The sequence below is a fragment of the Schistocerca serialis genome, chromosome 1 (assembly GCF_023864345.2).
Source record: "Schistocerca serialis cubense isolate TAMUIC-IGC-003099 chromosome 1, iqSchSeri2.2, whole genome shotgun sequence".
NCBI classification, from domain to species: Eukaryota; Metazoa; Arthropoda; class Insecta; order Orthoptera; family Acrididae; genus Schistocerca; species Schistocerca serialis.
The window spans coordinates 534,098,032-534,119,265 of NC_064638.1; the positions used below are offsets into that span (position 1 = coordinate 534,098,032).

The 21,234-nt window shown below is 42.3% G+C and overlaps 1 long non-coding RNA gene across 1 annotated transcript in view; it reads right to left on the reverse strand.

The window, feature by feature from the left end:
* The window catches only part of LOC126457827 (uncharacterized), a 50,909-nt gene that overhangs the window by 14,363 nt on the left and 15,312 nt on the right, over window positions 1-21,234 (reverse strand). The window contains exon 2 of the long non-coding RNA XR_007585531.1: window positions 5,306-5,347. This is a non-coding gene — a long non-coding RNA (uncharacterized LOC126457827). The remainder of the gene's footprint in view (window positions 1-5,305; window positions 5,348-21,234) is intronic.

Below are 21,234 nucleotides of genomic sequence, written 5' to 3' on the forward strand. Positions count from 1 at the left end.
AGGAGAGTATGGGCTTGAGAGAAGGAATGAAAGAGAGAAAAACTGATCGAGTTTTGTGGTAAATTTCAGCAAGTAACAGCGCATACTCTGTTCAAGAACCACAAGAGAAATAGAAATACCTGGAAAAGCCCGGGTGATAACGGGAAGATTTTAGTTAGATTGCTTCGTGGGCAGACAGAGAGTCTTGATTTTAAGGTATACTCATGATCAGATATAGACTCAGATCACAATGGAGCGGTGATGAAGAGTAGACTCAGGGTTACGAGATCAGTCAGGAATAATAAATACGCGAACAAGTTAGTTACGGAAGTATTAGGGAATGACGAGATATGGTTGAAGTTCTCTGAGGCTACACATACGGCAACAAGGTACAGCTGAGTAGGCAGTACAGTTGAAGAGGGACGGACATCTGTAAAAAGGGCAATCACAGAAGTTGGGAAGAAAAACATAGGTAACAGAATAGAAGCTGTGCAAATAGAAGAAATACTCCAGTTGATTGATGAAAGTTCAAAAATGTTCAGTGAAACTAAGGAATAAAGAAATTCTAGTCTTTTAGGTGTAAAATAAATATGAAGTGCATGGAAGCTGAGACTAAATGGCTGCAGGAAAAATGTGAAGAAATGGAAAACAAATTGACTGTCGGAAGGACTGAATCAGAACATAAGAAAGTCAAATCAACCTTCGATGAAACTGAAAGCAACGGTGGTAGCATTAAGACTGCAACGGGAATTTCACTGTTAAATACACTGGGGGGAGCGGATAGGTGGAAAGAGTACTTTCAAGGTCTCTGTGATGGAGCAGATTCGTCTGATATGATACAAGAAGAAACAGGAGTCGATTCAGAAGAGATAGTGGATCCAGTATTAGAATCAGAATTAAAGATAGCTTTGGAGGACTTAAGAACAAATACGGCAGAAGGGACAGATAACATTCCATGAGGATTCCTAAAGTCATTGGGGGAAATGGCAACAAAACGACTATTCACGTTGGTGTGTAGAATGTATGAGTCTGGCGATATACTATCTGACTTTCGGAAAAATACCTTCTACATAGTTCCGAGGGCTGTAAGAGCCGACAAGTGCGAGAATAATCGCACAATCAGTTTAACAGCTCAAGCATCCAAGTTGCTGACAAAAATAATAAACACAAGAATGAAAAATAAAATTGAGGGTATGTAAGTAGACGACAAATTTGGCGTTAGGTAAGGTAGAGGCACCACAGAGGCAATTCTGACGTTGCGTGTGATAATGAAGGCAAGACTAAAGAATAATCATGATACGTTCATAGGACATGTCTACCTGGAAAAAAAGCGCTCGACAATGTAAAATGGTGCAAGATGTTCGAAATTCTGAGAGAACTAGAGCTGAGCTATAGGGAGAGACGGGTAATGGACATTATCTACAAGAGCCAAGAGGGAATAATGAGAGTGAACGATCAAGAACAAAGTATCCCTACCGTTCAAACTTTACATCGAAGAGGCAATGATGGAAATGAAAGTAAGGATTACAATTCGCTGATGTCATTCCTATCCTCAGAGAAAGTGAAGAAAAATTACACGATCTGCTGAATGGAATGAACATTCTAATTAGTAGAGAAAATGGATTGAGAGTAAATCGAAGAAAGACCAAAGTAATGAGAAGTAACATAAATGAAAACAGCGAGAAATTTAACATTAGGTTTGACGGTCACGAAGTAGATGAAATTAAGGAATACTATTATCTAGATAGCAGAATGAACAACAACGGACGGAGTAAGGATGACATCAGAGGCAGACTAGCAATGATAAAAATGGCGTCCTTTGCCAAGAGAAGTCCACTAGTATCAAACATTGGCTGTAATTTAAGGAAGAATTTCTGAGAATCTATGTCTGGGGCACGAAATTGTATGGTAGTGAAACTTGGACTGTGGGAAAACGGGAGCCGAAGAAAGTCGAAGCATTTGAGATGTGATGCTACAGAAGAATGTTGAAAATTAGTTTGACTGATAAGGTAAGGAATGAGGAGGTCCTGCACAGAATCGGAGAGGAAGGGAATATGTGGGAAACACTGACACGGAGAAGGGACAGGATGATAGGACATATGTTAAGACGTAAGGGATTGTCTTCCATGGTACCAGAGGGATCTTTAGAGGGCGAAAACTGAAAAACTGTAGAGGAAGGCAGGGCTCGGAATACGTCCATCAAGTAATTGTGGACGTTGGTTGTAAGAGCTACTCTGTGATGGAGAGGTTGGCACAGGAGAAGAATTCGTGGCGATTAGCATCAAACCATACAGAAGTATGATGGCTCAAAACAAATAGTTTACAGTGATGTGCGCAAAATGTGCTGTGTAAAGCGTAAAAATGCATAGTTCTGCAAAGCAGTGAAGATTTAGTTCACAGTTGCTAGTATCTAATGAAGAAAGAAGCCAAAGACGTGCTAACAGAAGCTATTTCTTCATGTAGGCGAGCAACCAAGTAGAAATCACCGTAAGTAAAAAACAGGAAATTGTTAAGGAACTGTTTTTCAATCTTAGAAACAAATCAAATTATAAATATCTTAAACTGCAGGCAACTGATGATGATTTACCTAAATAAAGCGAAACGCATCTGTTAAGACAAACACGCAAATTCATGTATTTGCTGCCACAGAAAAAAGTATCCCCATGAATTTTAAGCCAATTACGGACAATATGGCAACGCAACTGAAGAATTTATATAATAATTACTCAGTCACACAGCGAGACAAGCATAGAGAGTGTGGATATCAGGAGCGTTGAGGTGTTACGAGGTGTGATGCTTACATAACATGTTTGCAGTTCAGAAATTTCACCCAAACCACGTAACTATGATGTGACGGTAGCCAGATCGTTGCTAGATTTTGCTTCATGTCGGCACCATGCACTCAGAATAAGATCGTCGGTTAAAATAAAAGCCAAGCACTTGAAAAAGCACGTTGGCCGATTTGGATCACTGAAGGTAGCTTAAGACTGTTACTGAGCTGACATGAGATTTTACACTACTAACGTACAGGGTGGCAGTTATTGAACTATATGAAATGAAATCGTCATATTTTTCTGAACGATTTGCTTTATGATGTTCAAACTGCACGGTCGACCGCGGGGAATGTCGCGAATTAGTATTCGCTGTATTGTTTTGTTTAGCTTCGAAGCCCACTTTCATTTGAATGGGTTCGTCAGTAAGGAAAACTGGTGCATTTGGGAGACTGAGAAACCACATTTCGCTATCAAGAAGTCTCTTCACCATCAAAGGGTTACTGTGTGGTTTGCAATATCTAGTTACGGATTAATCGGTCTGATATTCTCTGATGGCACGGTGACTACCCAACAGTACGTGAAGGTTTTGGAAGATGGTTTCATCCCCATCTTCCAAAGTGAACCCGATTTTGACAAGATGTGGTTCATGCAAGACAGAGCTCGACTCAGTCGAAGCAGGGGATTGTTTGTTGTCCTGTGGAGCACTTTGGCGACCGCATTCTGGCTCTGAGTTATCCAGAAACCACTGGCATAAGCCTCGATTGGTCTCCATATTTTCTGTATCTGAACACCTGCCACTCCTTTTTGTGGGGCTATATTAAAGACAAGGTGTACAGCAATAACCCCAAAACTATTCCTGAGCTGAAAACAGCCATTCAGGTCATCGACAGCATCGCTGAGCCGACACTTCAGTGGGTCATGCAGAATTTCACTATCACCAATGATAGCAGGCATGTCGAACATGCCACAACCTAAATCTGAATATCTGTAGTGATGCGTACATATTGAATAAAGTGTGTGCACGCCGTAGTTTGTAACTAATTTATGTTTTTTCTTACAGCTCAATAATTATCATCCTGTACTTAATGGCACTGCAGTGGTGTTTATCTGCCAGTAGCTTGTACATAACACGTGCACTAAGGTCGCCGTGGAGTGTGGTAAAGTGTCACGTAAGTTGACATCGAGTTTGGGCATGCGCATGACCATACCGTGAATGAAGTTTCAGGATTTGTTGGAGAATAAAGAAGCGAAATCTTCAGCGTGTCTACGAGTGATGGTGCTCCTCTCACAGGAATGAGACACGGAGCGATAATAGATGTAAACAGAGTCTAAGGTAGACGAGTGTCATGCCTTGCCAGCGACAATCGGTTTCAAACCCAACAAGAATTGCTGCTGGCAGTAAATACACGTCTATCACAATAAGTTTCCGAATGAACAGTGCTTGCAATGGACCAGTTCTTCGCAATAGCCATTCCTTATAGCCGCGTATAAATCTTCACGTTTTTTAGTGGGCCAAACTATATAGGTATTAACAGTATCTGTTTGAAGGCGTAGAGGAGCCGAGATTCTTCCTCTTTTCAAATGACACAGGACATCGAGTGAATCAACGATCATATGAATGACTTAATTCAGTCTGGAGGCAGTTCTGTGATTTTTTGACGGCGTTTCCATACAATGGCTTCACCCCATTCAAACTATTGTGGGCGTGAGCCGGAATGTTTATTTCTCCCCTGTTGGGTACTAAGTATTACCTTTCGTCTACATCTTCATGATGAGAATGCAGTGTACACTTCTTTCTCCGCGAAGGCGCTACCAGGGATAGATGCGTTACATGGAACTTGTGTGACGTCGCATACGGGTGAATAATTTTTTGTCTAGCACGCTTAATTTTACTGAATACTAACAATAACCTACAATAATGGAAATCTTTCAGTGTAAACAGTTACGCCGCAGTTGGTATCAGCAGCACATTAAAATCACGGTCGTCCGAACTCCGGCTATCTATGCCTCCGTTTTACCCGAGGTAGATGACGGATGAATCCGACGTTAAACAAAAGAAAAAGAATATAATGGAATATATACGGGGGTTGCTGTGATTAGCGGCCGACATGCGCGGACATACGTTGTTCAAAACCGCGCCCACCGTAGCTGCTAGCGTTGTTTCGCCCGCCGCCAATCAGCCGGTGATTTCTCAGCCTCACAGCGGACATTTTTTTCCTTTTTTTAAAAGGGAACTTGCCTAGGTTTTACTGTATTTGTATCGCGTTCGCATTATTTTCTACTCGTAGTTATTGATTCCCATGATTAAAATAAAAAAAAAATTCTCCCGTATGCTGAAACTAAAAAAAAAAAGCAAAGCCGTCCCAGCCGAAATTTTGGTCTAAACACCACAATCCTTTACAAGGTGTCAAGGCGTTCTGTTATTGGACAGAGGCTAAATGCTCTTACTAGTGTCTGACCTCTGGACTGCTTACCCATTCAGTCAGAGGGCAGATACAGTTTGACGTGCACTCTGAACGACGATCAGATGCGTAATTTGCTGAAACCCTCACCTGCTGTCAAATCTGGCGAATCGTTGACCTCAAGGCTGTGTGCTGAAACATAAGAAATAGGCATTATTCCAAAACACATGACGCTCTAAAATACTACTCTTGATTTATATTACAGGTTAATTTCTAATTAATTCTTATAACACAAATGTTTTACTTCTACGTGACGATGTCACTTCTTTTTATGTTAGGACCGCACGGTTGGAAGCGCCATGACACGGACTGCGCGGCCCCTCCCCCCGGAGGTAGGAGTCCTCCCTTGCGCATGGCTGTGTGCGTTGTTCTTAACTAGTGTGTAAGTCTAGGGACCGATAATCTCAGCAGTTTGGTCCCTTAGGAATTCACACACATTTGAATATTTTTTGCAGGTGGAAACCAGCCAAATTTTGTCAGCCAAGTATAGGCTGGAAATCCGTCACTGGAGAGCCACAGTTATTAAAAGGAGACAAAGACAATTAGCGACGAGAGAGCGGAGGTTTGTGCATTTAACAGAATCAGAATTCCGCCGCTAAGTCTGTCGTCTGAAAGAACGCCGTGGTTGGTGAAATACAAGGGTTGGATCATTAATAGCGGCAACTATTTATATACAGCTCGTACGAAATAGATACGTGTTTCAAAGTTTTACTGACCTTCAGAACAGTCATTATCATTGTGTATAACACGTTGCTAGCGATGTGGAAATCGTAGGATATTCTTAGCAGTGCCAGCTGTGTTGACAGTTCGAGTGGTGCGGTCCATTGCCCGACGAATTTGTAGCAGCTCTGAAGCGAATGCCGTGAAGTGCTTCTTTCAGTTTAGAAATCGAGTTGAGCTCACGACGGCTTAAGTCAGGGGAGTGCAGTAGGTGATAAAGCACTTAGCAGCCCCATCAGTCAAACAAATCAGTAACAGCTTGCAGTGTACGTGCTTGAGCATTGTCCCGCAAAATGATGGTCAGGTCCTGCAGAAAGTGTCATCACTTCTGTCCTGTTATGTTTAACCCTTACCTACTCTAGTGAAATGCTAATACGCTAATACTCTAGTGGGTTCTCGGAGTATCCCAATAAGTTAAACGGCATTGTAATGTACAGAAATTTTATTTTGAACAGCACTTTTATCACTGAATATACTAAACATTTTTATTTATTTCAGATATGATTACAAACAATTTTCACAAACTGAAAATGTGTGATGGAGACAAACATGTTTTGAGCATTTTCCACACACTATTTTGGTTTCTTGTCCGCATTTCTTGCACACATGTAGCACCTTGCTTTCCCCATAGGTTCTGTCTCTGAAGATGTTGAGGCAAGAGTAGTACCGCCAAGTTTAACAACAATGGCTCACAGTTCACGAGAAAGAGGTAGGACATGTCGACGTTGTATATGGGGTTTTACTGAATCCATTCCAAGCGTCTTCAGTAATTTTCTTCTTTTTAAATCATCGGTTTGATCAAGTTGTTTGGTGCACTGTAGTAAAACAGCAGCATTTACTCCTACTATGTTTAAAATGCAGACATTGGCCATCCGCGCCTTCGCTGTGACACCAAATAGTTGACGCACATTTGGTCCAGTGCGTCCACTTCTCCTTTGGTGGCATTGTAGCCAATGATCATTTCAGTTTTTCTCTTTTGAGTACTAATTTTCTGATCGAGGTGCATAGATGAAAGCAACAAAACAGCACTACCTTTCCGAGGAAGATAAGAACAAATTGTCTTTCCTTCGTTATCCTCAAATAATGCAGATTCTAACGGGCGCATTCTGTTTGGTTTGAACTCTTCTGAAATCTGCGGTTTTTTTTGGCTTTACAGTGCCTAAGACAGTAAATTTTTTGGCTTCCAGTTGATCACACATTTCAAGTGAAATGAACCTATTGTCTACTGTCACATTTCTGTTGCTTCCCTCAATTGGTGTTACTAATTTCAAAACATCCTGTGTTGGAATTGATGGTTCAAAATGGTTCAAAAGAATCTGAGCACTATGCGACTTAACTTCTGAGGTCATCAGTCGCCTAGAACTTAGAACTAATTAAATCTAACTAACTCAAGGACATCACACACATCCATGCCCGAGGCAGGATTCGAACTTGCGACCGTAGCGGGCGCTCGGCTCCAGACTGTAGCGCCTAGAACCACAGGGGCTACCCGGCCGGCTTGGAATTGATAGTATATTCCTACTTGCCCCTTTGCCTGTGCAGACAAATGTATGCATAAATAGAATGTTCGTGAATCACAAAGGCACATAGTTTTGAGGCCGTGTTTGGCTGGCTTCTTAGGCATATACATGCGGAATTTGCACCTACCACGAAAGGTTACGAACATTTCATCGTTTGTCCCGTTCCCTCCTGGAGTATAACACGTTTGACATTTGTCTATAAAGAGTTACCAGACATCTCTAATAGCTGCAAGTCTGTCATCAGCCTTCCTAGCATCTCTTGCAGTAGCACAATCGAAACGCAAACAAGACAAAGTGAATAAAAATCAATTAATGCTCGTAGTGGCTCGAAACACATTACGACCAGTTCCATCATTAGCAGAAAGTCGAACAACATCTTCGTGATTAGATTTCATTACTCCACAAACATGACACCGCCTAGTGTGTTTAGCCTATCCTTTCTGAACACCGTTAGCTCTTCCGCAATAATTTCGGCTGCGCTTATCTCCGCCTTTTGCAAACTTTCAGTTCCTATAACGATTTCAGCATCAGTGCTTTCTATTTACAGTTGGAGCTCTGGTACTTTTCCAACACAACTACGACAGTTTACAACAGTTATACCGATGGTTCCTGGATCTGCGTTCGTCCTGTGTTCGATCTGCACCCTTTAAGACTTAAGCCCTTAAAAATCCGCCCAGTCCACGCCACACAGCCTCCCGCGTGTAGTGGACTCCTGATATAATTAGCGCAATCCGAAACCCAACTACCCCATGGTGCATTTCGAGGAATCTGCAGCCTACACGGTCGCAAAACCGTCTGACCCTCTGACTCAGATCCTCTATGCGGCACAGTACCAGAGGACCGCAATGGATCCTGTCGACTATGCTATATAGGAGAGCTCTCGCAAGCAGACTCGTGCCCTTTACCACCTCTGTTAGTCGCTCGAGACCAGAGAGAATCTCTTCCGATCCAAAGTGACACACATCATTGGTACCGCCGAGAGCCACCATCTGCAGTTGCCTGCACCCTGTGGTCTTCATGGTATCCGGAAGGACCCGTTCCACGTCTGGAATGAACTCCACGGAGTGCACTTGGCATTCTTCCCCTCCTTGGCAGCCTTGTCCCTAAGGGGCCCTACAACGCGCCTAGCACTGGAGCTCCCAACTACGACGTCTCATCCCCTTTGGTTTGTTCACGTACACTGCGAGACATTCCGCCTAGGTCTGTCAGCGTACAAAGTCACGGTTGCTGCCGAAGGGGTCGCCTGGTAGCAGGCGCCGGAGTCTATAACTTGGACCCTTTGTAGCATCGTTGGATGAAACTTCTGGGAGCGGTTTCCCGTTCCCGATTTGTTGGTCAAGACACTCTCTACAATCCCACCAAATTTGCTGTTGCATTTCGGGTGTACCCTGTGTAATAAATTCTCAGTTAGACAAAGGAAAGGACGTAGAAGAGTATGTATATCAGAAGCGCTGCATTGTGACACTCTGTTACACTTATACAAAATTCTAGCCTTGGTATCCAGATAGAAGCACGTCATAAGAAATCGACCTGATGTGTACAACGATGGTTGGAACGTTGCTGGATTTTACTTCATAACGGTGACACATAATCAAATGAAACTCACGGGGCGAAATATAAATCAAGCCCCCCCCCTCCCCCCCTCCCTTCGTTAAAAAGATCACAGTGGCAGACTTGGAACGTTGGAAGTGTCATAAAACTGCTACCAGACTGCCATGAGACCTTACAATGCTGGCTTAAATAATGGTAGTGCAGTGGCATGTGTGTGCGATTTTGTAAGGAACTGTGTCGTAGGGTAGACGTGAAGATTGGCAGAGTGTCACATAAGACATCTTGTTTGACCGTGATCGTGATCATACAGTGAATGATGTTAACAGAGTTTGTTGGTGTATCAGTCTACGTGAATTGGTGTTACTGTCACTGCATTCGGGTTTTGCGTTCGACCATGAGGACATTTGGAAAGAAGATCAGGATGAGCTAACTCTCTATATATTGGCTTAATTACCTCTATCACTGCAGATGGTATGTTGTTATTTGTGCCTAAATCGTTCTTCTGTAGCAGCTGCCAGGGCTTTGCGGTAGTTGCGCCATAAATCAGCACGAGGTGGGCAAATACCAAGTATGGGTGTATCATCAGTGGATGATTTGTGGAAGAATGTAGCCCATATTGCTCATTCCATTCCTTAAATGTCATGTGTGTTGTTCCTTATTGAAATTTCATAATATTGTTGGAGTTCATCAATGTCTTTGTCTGTAAGTCTTCCTTTAGCATTTAGAGTCTTTCCATCTGATAACTTCTCTTTTCCTTTTGTCTGCTTCTATTGTCGAATGGGTATTACCATCAGTTTTCGAACGTGGCCCATACATTCAATCTTCAAAATATGCTTTTCACCATAAGGGTGGCTTTCCACGACTGATTTGAAGGCCTTCGAATCACCATCCCCCAAGTACTCAGTGTAACACACACCTCCTTAATACTGTGAGCGTCTGAACATAGAAACAACTGTAGCAGCCGCCATACCCACACTAGTTCCTTCATAATTCTTCGCACAATTTATTTTATGTCTTCCACTTGTTTCCTTGTCAACTAATTTTCACTGATGGCAGCAATTATTTAATACTACGATGTCTAAAATTTTACCTTTGACTACAGTAGTGACAGTTGCAGCTGCATTTCTAGATGTGTGGCCTCTCTTCTGAGATGTGCTATCGACTACCACAAATAAGTGTCATGTTATATAATTCTGCTGCTTCTTTAGCAGCGGCTTTCATAGAAGCAAGAGCAACTGTTTTGACACATTCACCAATTACTTCTGTGTACTTACTTGACCTGGTTGGTGGGTTTCACATGTTCACTGTTGCATATAATACTTGAGCTGCAGTCAATCCTTTACCTATGCATCTCATTTCATATAAGAATCTAACATTGCTCTTAGACAAGTCATTCTTGCACTTTTGAGAAGTCCAAAATGACATAGAGAGCCTGCAAACTTTGCACTGTACAACAGTTTTGATAGCTAGTCCAGTCTTTGCAGATGTGTCCCCAAAGATGTTAATTTCTCCACCAAAACCCTTACATGATACAGCATCTTGTAAAACTTGTCCTATTGCACTCAAATCTAATAAAACATAACCTAAACTATTTACATGATCTCTTTTGACAACAAATAAATCCTCATGGTTTCCAAGTTTTCTCCTCGAAGCACTAATAGGCGTGTCCTTTTTGTTTGCCTGTGAAACATCTATTTCAGAATAGGCTCTGGAATCAGATACAGACGTATGCTGATTTCCATGGAAACGTCTATACTTAAAAGAACTCTTTCCTTTAGTCATGTTGAGAAGAGGTATAAGAACGTGTAATAGTACACCAAACCACTATGTTTACAGCTACACCCACAAAGTAAATCCACAAGATGCATGCGCAATACTGCCATTTCTGTTTACACAGTGCATCCAACCATTTAACATGAATTCAAGGAATAAATAGCTGAAAACTATAACTTTAGAGAATGAATAGTTCCAGAGACAGCATGTCAATGCAGAAAGACCGGATATTTTTACACTTGCACTATTAACTTTTAAATGATAAAAAGTACACTTCCAATTGGAATTAATCGACAAATGAAGTATCAAATTATTCAGGTCATATCAAATATTATTAAAACGTAATAATCAGAAATGTCATTTTTTTACCATTTTTACCATACGTAATCCCCTAGAATGACACAGGATGACCTGTATGCAATTTCTGTTTGGTGTGATGAATGGCTGCTCACCCCAAATGTGGGAAACGTAATTTAATGGAGATGAGTAGGACGAAAAATCGTGTGATATTCGAATACTGCACCAGTACTGTGCTGCATGACACAGTAACGTCGAATAAATATGTAGGCGTAACGTTGCAAGGTAATATGAAATGGAATGAACACGTAGCGATGATAACAGATTAGTCGAATGATCTACTTGGCTTCTTGTGAGAATTTTAGGAAAGTGTAGCTCATCTACGAGGAGACAGCGTTTAGAATACTAGTGCGGCCAACTCTCGAATACTGTTCAAGTGTTGGGATTCCCACCAAATCGAACTAAAGAAAGACATGAAAGCAATTCAGAAGCGAGCCAGTAGATTTGTTACTGATAGACCAGATCAACAAGAGAGTATTACATAAATGCTTCGCGGACACAAACCTCGCAGATAAGGGAGAAACTAAACTCCGACCGAACAGGCCATGAAGACCCAACGGGACCTACCGGCCGCCGTGTCATCATCAGCCCACAGGCTACACTGCATGCAGATATGGAGGGGCATGTGGTCAGCACAGCGCTCTCCCGGCCGTAGGTCAGTTTACGAGACCGCAGCCACAACTTCTCAATCATATAGCTCCGCAGTTTCCCACGCAAGGGCTGAGAGCACACCGCTTGCCAACAGCACTCTGCAGACCGGATGGATACCCATACAAGTGCTAGCCCAGCCTGGTGATCTGATGGGAACTGGTGTTATTATTGCGGCAAGGCCGTTGGTACAAATGCGGATAGCTACAGGAAAAATTATCTATTTTTCGCGAAACACAGATCACGCTCCGTACGTTGGCTTGCGGAATAGATGTACTTATAGAGATACAACAAGGTCATGTAGCATGATATAAATATGGAGCGGCCTTCGTGGATTAATAATTGGTGTCAAGCTCCAGGGTCTCAACTAGAGAAAGTTTAGAAACATTAGCGTTCTTATTATCACGTGACAATTAGCGATGTCCTTCTGTCCTTATCGGCTTCGAATTGCTGAACAATGTCTATAGATAAGTACTTGTATTTCGCAGGGTTTGTAGTCGTCTGTAAATACTGATGGCATACAAAATGAGAAAGATGGGAAGCCCTATGCATTATGCATAAGGTCAAACAGCCATCAATAGATCAGATTTAAAATAGCACTATTGCCAACATTATAAAGTATTCTAATTTCTTGGTGTGTGATATCTAAGGAAATAAAACAGTTGTCTCCATATCAGAGTGGTGGGCGAACTGTCACTCGGAAGCTCTGGGATAGATTCCCGACGTTAGAAAGAAGTTTCCTTAGTTGTAGGAACCAAATGAGATGCATTCAGCACATTAGAGACAGCTAAGGAGCGACTTGAAGGCGAGGTGGCAATTGCCGTGAGATATGGTCGTTGATTGTCAGTTGCAGAACAGAATATATGGACACCTTTCACTGCATCTACATCTACATCTACATTTATACTCCGCAAGCCACCCAACGGCGTGTGGCGGAGGGCACTTTACGTGCCACTGTCATTACCTCCCTTTCCTGTTCCAGTCGCGTTTGGTTCGCGGGAAGAACGACTGCCGAAAAGGCTCCGTGCGCGATCTCTCTAATTTCACATTCGTGACCTCCACGGGAGGTATAATTAGGGGGAAGCAATATATTTGATACCTCACCCAGAAAGGCACCCTCTCGAACCCTGGACAGCAAGCTACACCACGATGCAGAGCGCCTCTCTTGCAGAGTCTGCCACTTGAGTTTACTAAACATCTCCGTAACGCTATCACACTTACCAAATAACCCTGTGACGAAACGCGGCGCTCTTCTTTGGATCTTCTCTATCCCCTCTGTCAACCCGACCTGGTACGGATCCCACACTGATGAGCAATACTCAAGTATAGGTCGAACGAGTGTTTTGTAAGCCACCTCATTTGTTGATGGACTACATTTCATAAGGACTCTCCCAATGAATCTCAACCTGGTACCCGCCTTACCAATAATTAATTTTATATGATCATCCCACTTCAAATCGTTCCGCACGCATACGCCCAGATATTTTACAGAAGTAACTGCTACCAGTGTTTGTTCCGCTATCATATAATCATACAATAAAGGATCCTTCTTTTATGTATTCGCAATACATTACATTTGTCTATGTTAAGGGTCAGTTGCCACTCCCTGCGCCAAGTGCCTATCCGCTGCAGATCTTCCTGCATTTCGCTACAATTTTCTAATGCTGCAACTTCTCTATATACTAAAGCATCATCCGCGAAAAGCCGCATGAAACTTCCGACACTATCTACTAGGTCATTTATACATATTGTGAAAAGCAATGGTCCCATACCACCCCCAGTGGCACGCCAGAGGTTACTTTAACGTCTGTAGACGTCTCTTCATTGAGAACAACATGCTGTGTTCTGTTTGCTAAAAACTCTTCAATCCAGCCACACAGCTGGTCTTATATTCCGTGGGTTCTTACTTTGTTTATCAGGCGACAGTGTGGAACTGTATCGAACGCCTTCCGAAAGACAAGGAAAATGGCATCTACCTGGGAGCCTGTATCTAATATTTTCTGGGTCTCATGAACGAATAAAGCGAGTTAGGTCTCACGCGATCGCTGCTTCCGGAATCCATGTTGATTTCTACAGAGTCGATTCTGGGTCTCCAGAAACGACATGATACGCGAGCAAAAAACATGTTCTAAAATTCTACAACAGATCGACGTTAGAGATATAGGTCTATAGTTTTGCGCATCTGCTCGACGACCCTTCTTGAAGACTGGGACTACCTGTGCTCTTTTCCAATCATTTGGAACCATCCTTTCCGCAAGAGACTTGCGGTACACGGCTGTTAGAAGGGGGGCAAGTTCTATCGCGTACTCTGTGTAGAATCGAATTGATATCCGGTCAGGTCCAGTGGACTTTTCCGTTGAGTGATTTCAATTGCTTTTCTATTCGTTGGACACTTATTTCGATGTCAGCCATTTTTTTCGTTTGTGCGAGGATTTAGAGAAGGAACTGCAGTGCGGTCTTCCTCTGTGAATCAGCTTTGGAAAAAGGTGTTTAGTATTTCAGCTTCATTGGAATGAGGCAGCCTATACTGGCATCAAGAAGACATGTAACTTACCAAATGTTATTCTTAGTACCTTAGCCCTGGTTTAGTATTCTCATTTCTGTTTAACACGTCTTTGAATAAGACACAGCCCGACACGGTCTTGTTAGATGTGGAGATTCATCAGTTAGTTATGTTTGTGGCGTACAGAGTAAAGTGCGTCACACTTGAATTGAATGCGTATACTCGTATTTTATACCATGAAACTCTGGTAGGAATTAGTTAATTACTAGGAGTGCCATTAATTTTGAGAGATGGTGAAATGAATGCGTAACACTATTAAGGTTACTCGTTGTGTCTCACCTTCTTCCACACAATAACACAAAACGTACATACTACGAGAGAGTTGCTAATTCAACAACAATCAAGTTCTCAACACAGAAAGAAGGAACACTCCAAAACGGGCACATACAAAATCTAAATACGTTTGCCACGTACAAAACAACAGAAAACTTAATTTCAGAAATTGAATATATCAGGAAACAGGAAGAAAGGAACGATGGAGGACACTTCACTGCAGGGTCAACCGGAGATCTGATAGCAGGAGAATCTGGCATATTGTTAAAAAGAACAGAAACTCTCTCTATCATAACAAGACAATCAGAGAGGAGGAAACAGAGACATACAGTAGAAGCTGAAGACACACAGTGCAGTGATCACAGAGGCAGCCAAGGGGAGAACATCGTTCACCATGTATGAAAGGAACTACATAGAGATAGCATTGCTCTGATTTGCTAATCAGTCCAGTGTTAAATTCCCCAATTGCGTCAACGTAAAATGTAACAAAATACATGCACATTATTCTACAACAACACTACGCCTACGCAAACAACAGAAACTTTGGAGACACCCACGGACTGATCATAGGTACCAGAACAAAGAGGAAAAGGGGGTCGGCAAGTGGAGGCATATGTCCATTTCGGAAATCTGGGTGTAGATGGTGTATTAGTCGTAATATAATTCCCAAAAATACCCAGGAATAATTTCTTGGGACTCTAGTAACCAGATTTTTAACATTATCAACCTCAATGGGGAATATTGTACTTTGAGTAACCTCTGCATGTATCTTTGGCTTTGTTTGTTGTCCTGCTGCTCACAGGATATTATTTCGATTACATGGTGCAGTGGTGGTTTCAGTACGAACCTTTAGAGAAAAATTCTGAACTAGGTCATCTCTGATTTTTCTGTCGCTTCCCCATATAGCCTTTACCAAGCTTCAGCCAAACAAACTAGCAAATGGGTTCTGAGGCAATTTACCAGCGCAGTATAAAAATGGCAGCAGTACTTCCTACTCATCCATACCTCCTATAAGGTCCTCCCCCCCCCCCCCCCCCGACCTCCCCACTCCTCTTTCCCCAGTTTGTTGCATCACAACAGTAGTTTACTGTTTGTTTGTGGAAGGTCTATACTAATTTGATAATTATATGTTTAGTTATACATTTTAATGGACTACAAAAAACACAGGCATGATACACTGTGGGTTTGTACATCTATACTTAAACTATGGTATATTTCGCTTACCCCTCCTGAAAACACAATCTTTCAGGACATAATAAAAGCCACCCAGTACAGAGAAATATATTGAAACAATTACGTTAACTACATAATTTTCTTGGTAGATGCATAGTGCAGACATACAAAGATATCAATACTGACCACCTGAACATCCTCATTACAACTGAAACTTGGTTCAAATGGCTCTGAGCACTATGGGACTTAGCTTCTGAGGTCATCGGTCCATTAGAACTTAGAACTAATTAAACCCAACCAACCTAAGGACATCACACACATCCATGCCCGAGGTAGGATTTGAACCTGCGATCTTAGCGGTCGTGCGGTTCCAGACTGTAGCGCCTAGAACCGCTCGGCCACTCCGGCCGGCACAACTGAAACTAAAACAATTCTTAGACATCAGAATAGATGATTCTCAGTATACAGAAAACCCAAAACAAATAGTACGATAATACATAGCACGTCTCACTACCCAACAGAACGTAAATACGCCAACTTCAGATAAGCAGAATTCCTGTGAATAAAGATACACACAAGACCTAAACATAATCACAAAGCTCCTCAGAGAAAACTGTTACATGTCATACATATTAGAAAAACTGAAGCTAAAGATCAAAACGCTGACAGCACAACTGACACAAAATACACACAGTAGTATTACAACTCAACACACCAACAATGCTCATGCTGCAGAGAATATACAACAAACACAAAATGAAGAAACGTAGACAGTAGAAAAATAAGGAATGCACTGATAAATTGCAACAAATAAGCTACAGAATAGGAAATATTATCAGAAAACTAAAAAACTGCTGCATACATATGAAACAACACATACAAGTAAGAGTCACCACATCAACAATAACCCATATAAAATCAACAAAGCACATGTATACAGATTTACTTGCAGAGACTTTGACTGAATATATGTGGGACAGAAATGTCTAATATTCAGAGCAAGATGCTGTGAATATTTAAGAACATGAAATAGTGACAGTGTACGCTCCACATCTGCACGTCATCTTACTAGGAACAACCACCATCCTCGTGATGACGGTGAATATAATATTGTGTTTTGGTTTCGAGACAGGAAATTGTTTAGCAGCTGCTCTAAAATTTTTTGAGAAGAGTGTCAACAAAGGTTCCAAAATTATTAAACCATCAGCTGAAAGGAAAAACATAAAGAACGCCATAAAATCGCATAATTAGTAGAATACAGCAGATAGCTGCAGTTGGTTGATCACTGGTTACAAGGGATGAGCCAGCCGCTCTCCAACACACTAAAATCTCTAGTCTAAAACTGAGGCTGGGATTAGTACTGAAAGATTTACCACCCTCGTCTCATCATCAGCTAAAACAGAGGGCTTGTACCTGTTTATCACAATATAAATGTGCACCTTAAAATATAGTTTACAGTTATTTGCAAACCACAGACCTCACCACAGACTGGGCTGAGGGGAGCACGTTGGGGCATTCGGGTGTTGGGTCGTCTCACTGGAGTAGGAAGGGGACAGTGAGTAATTCGAAGGTGGTCCATGGTCACTTCATCCTATCTGGGTGACTGGCATTAAGGACGCCACTGCTGGCTAGCTAACATCACCAACCTAAGCTTATGGTCTTTCAACACCAGCCTGACGTGGTAGTGTAATGACAGCTTCGAGGGTGCAGGTACGTAGAACCATGTCTCGATCCTTGCAGGCCTCCTTTAGAGCTTGCGCTCTTTATTTATTTCCCCAGATTCCTATATTTCCCAGTGGCCAACAGAATGACATCGCTTCCCCCACTATTGATGGAAATACATATCGCCATGTATTAAGTGGTCTATTTTCTCTGCTGGGTACACGTGCTGCAATGATCGTAGGGACTAGGGAAGTCGGAGCAGATGAGAAACTGTTTACCATGAATATGCCCCATCTGCTCGATTTCCTTTGCGATCGCATAGAGATCTTGAGTAAATGAAGCATGGGGAAAGAGAATTTTGAAGAGATGGTCAAGTGATTGCCCTAGTTTCGAACCATCAGTTTCCACAACTTTAAAAACCTATCTAAAAAGAAGAAAGCGTAAAGCGTAACATCTGCAGTGCAGTCTCTCATATCATTCTGAGTGTCTGTAGGAGCGAAGATGGAGATCTGCTCCAACCACAGTGCAAACCTTTAAAATCAGCCTGAGCGCTCTCTAAAAGGCAGGCTTTCGCATGAACCCCATAGTGCCTCATTGCTCCATGTCGACATGTCGATGATGAAAAAGCCTTTCCCTCGCCCAGCGAGCAACGGAGTGTTTAGCTGGTGTGTATGGTGTGGACACTATTTTATGGGCCCCGCACACCATGTGGAATTGTCCCCTGATGCGGAGCGGTGGCTCATTAGTCTCAGTGCAAATCCTCGGAATATGGCTGGTTCAAATGGCCCCAATGGCTACCCATAATAAGTCGAGAGTGCATGAAAGCCCTGTAAAACTGGGAAAAAGTGGGACACTGGATTAAATACATGGGGCCTAACTTTAAGGTGGAGAAGCCCACCACTATATATTCTATACTGTCGCGGCTCATTACAACTCAGCCCAGTGATCAGTTCACTATTGATAGCATATTGTAAATTTGCTTTGGAATTTAACAACTTATCATGAAAATAAAAAGGAAGCACAGATCAGGACAGGTCAGCTATAAGAACGGCATGAGCTTAGCAATTAGAGGTTATCAGTGATTAAACGGTAGCAGGAGAACATTATTCAACATACTATCAAACAACATACAACAAAAATCACACATACACACACACATACACACACACACACACACACACACACAAATGAATACATAATGGAACACATACAAACCTAGCGGCTGCCAATCGTAATTAAAAATCAGTGATACTAACGACTGTAAACATTGAATCTGGAACATAAATGTGCAGAGAAAAGTGACTCTAGGCCACAGAGACATAATAACACATTGAATTCACACTGAGGACGAGAACACGTAAGTAAAAGGTATGAAAAACCTGCAACACAAACTATAAATAGTAGACCACACCAAACAGTCTTCAAGCCAAAAACTTAACGAAATTTTACCGAATTTTGTAGATCATTTTAAACATAAGGACAGTAACAACAAGAAGTTTAGGAGGCGAATAAAAAGGAAGCACTGATCAGGACAGGTCAACCAGAACAACACCAAGCATCATGGCACACATCTATGAAAATGGTGAATTGCATATGTAATCGTGACACCAAGAAGATCTAATTTCAACACTTCCGAGACTACAATATATGTGTCTACATGTTTTAAAGTCTGTTAGACAAACGTCTCTGTGTGGTAGCTCTTGTCATGAGGAACAATTTTTGTTACAGGCAAATTGGATGCTGAGGCTTCCCGACTTCATCAGGCGTTTTTTGAGGCTTATTATTCTTCTGAGGCGGCAGGGTGTAGGCAGCCTGTAGCGTTTTTATGTAGGAAGTGTATGAAGCCGGTACTCCAGACACCTGTGGCACGTGAAAGGAGGTAGGCTGTGCACAACTAAAGCTATGAATTCGATTTTAAAGTGCCTTCTCTCTGCCTAGACACGCTCATTCTTATGGTTTTCTTGTTTAATATCACTGCTTCTTTTAATGGGGTAGCAGACCCTGTTAGTTAGGTGAAGTCTCATCGTCCCAGACCTGGCGAGCAACAAAGGAAATTAGCCAACAGTGAACATTTCGTCTCGAACAAAAGTTGTTCTCCATGACATGACCTATCACCCTTAGACGGATTTAACAAAAACCTTGTAACACTCTGTACATTTCAGAAACAAAAAAGAAAAAAAAAGACTAGAGGTGAAACAACTTTGGTGACACACGTCTGGGCATTAAATAAAACAAATAACTGGGTTCTTGCAAGAAGACGGACGGAATTTAATTAGTTCAAATGGCTCTAAGCACTGTTGTTGTTGTCTTCAGTCGTAAGAATGGTTTGATGCAGGTCTCCATGCTACTCTGTCCTGTGCGATCTTCTTCATCTCCCAGTACTTACTGCAACCTACATCGTTCTGAATCTGCTTAGTGTATTCTTCTCTTGGTCTCCCTCTACGATTTTTACCCTCCACGCTTCCCTCCAATGCTAAATTTGTGATCCCTTGATGCCTCAGAATATGTCCTACCAACCGGTCCCTTCTCCTTGTCAAGTTGTGCCACAAACTCTTCTTCTCCCCAATTCTATTCAATACCTCCTCATTAGTTATGTAATCTACCCATCTAATCTTCAGCATTCTTCTGTAGCACCACATTTCGAAAGCTTCTATTCTCTTCTTGCCCAAACTTGAAAGGACGATATAAGAAGAACATCAACAAAAGTTCTAAGCACTATGGGACTTAAAATCTGAGGTCGTCAGTCCCCTAGACTTAGAACTACTTAAACCTAACTAACCTAAGGACATCACACACATCCATGCCCGAGGTAAGATTCGAACCTGCGACCGCATGATCTCCGTTTTCTCAGAACTACATTTTGTATATGTGGTTTATGACTCTTTTATATGAGGAAATTGTGAGCAGAATGTTTAAATAACTGCAAGTGTTGCCTGCAGAGAACTTGTACGTGAGGGGCGGTGGTGGAGGCGGCAGGGGAGGGAGAGAGATGGACTGTGGGGGGGAAATACTGAGAAATGCTGAGTCCAGTGGCCTGGCTGTGCGAGTGATTCTGGGAAGCAGCTCTAAGTGAGCAGTACCTGCAGAGAGACGTCTGACCGTGGCACTCAAGCTCTTTCCGCTTACGGTCAGAGCAGGAGGGCGCCGGTTCACAAAAAAATTTACCTGGGCTACGTGACAGTCCATAGTAAAGGTGGCCAGTTGGCGGAAAGTGGGTGGGGCAAGCCATTTAAGAGAGACTGATGCATTATGAGCTTCAAATAATGGGAATTTCCTAGAACTCTGAACGGTCTCATTTTAGAAGCTGGGACGATACATAGATATCAGCTGGTGCACTTGTTTAGTGAAGGGAGTGTGGACCATGTATTTTATCTATCTGGGAAACTTAATAACCTTGTTTCAGAGACTGGAAATGTCGGCCTGGAAAGATTAAGGCCTGGAACTATTAGATCTCCCCATAAATGAGTGACTCAAGACACCCCCCCCCCCCCCTTAGAGAGACGTTTATTGGTGAAAGATGGCCGTGCTTACCGTGAGAATGACGCTGACCCAGTCTAAAATCTTCTTTTCTTCAGACAAGAAAGATTTTGAGTTGGTGATTGGCTCCTCTCAGGATATATATAGCGGAGCTTTGTTCTCTCAGCATGTCAATCCTAGTGGTGTGTCTGGACTGGCTACCAGGGCAACAGAACAGTCAAGAGGGCAGATTAAATGGATAGAGGACAGTTAGATTGGGTTGACACAATGTGGAGGCGGTTTCGTTTTCGCAAATTCAGCTT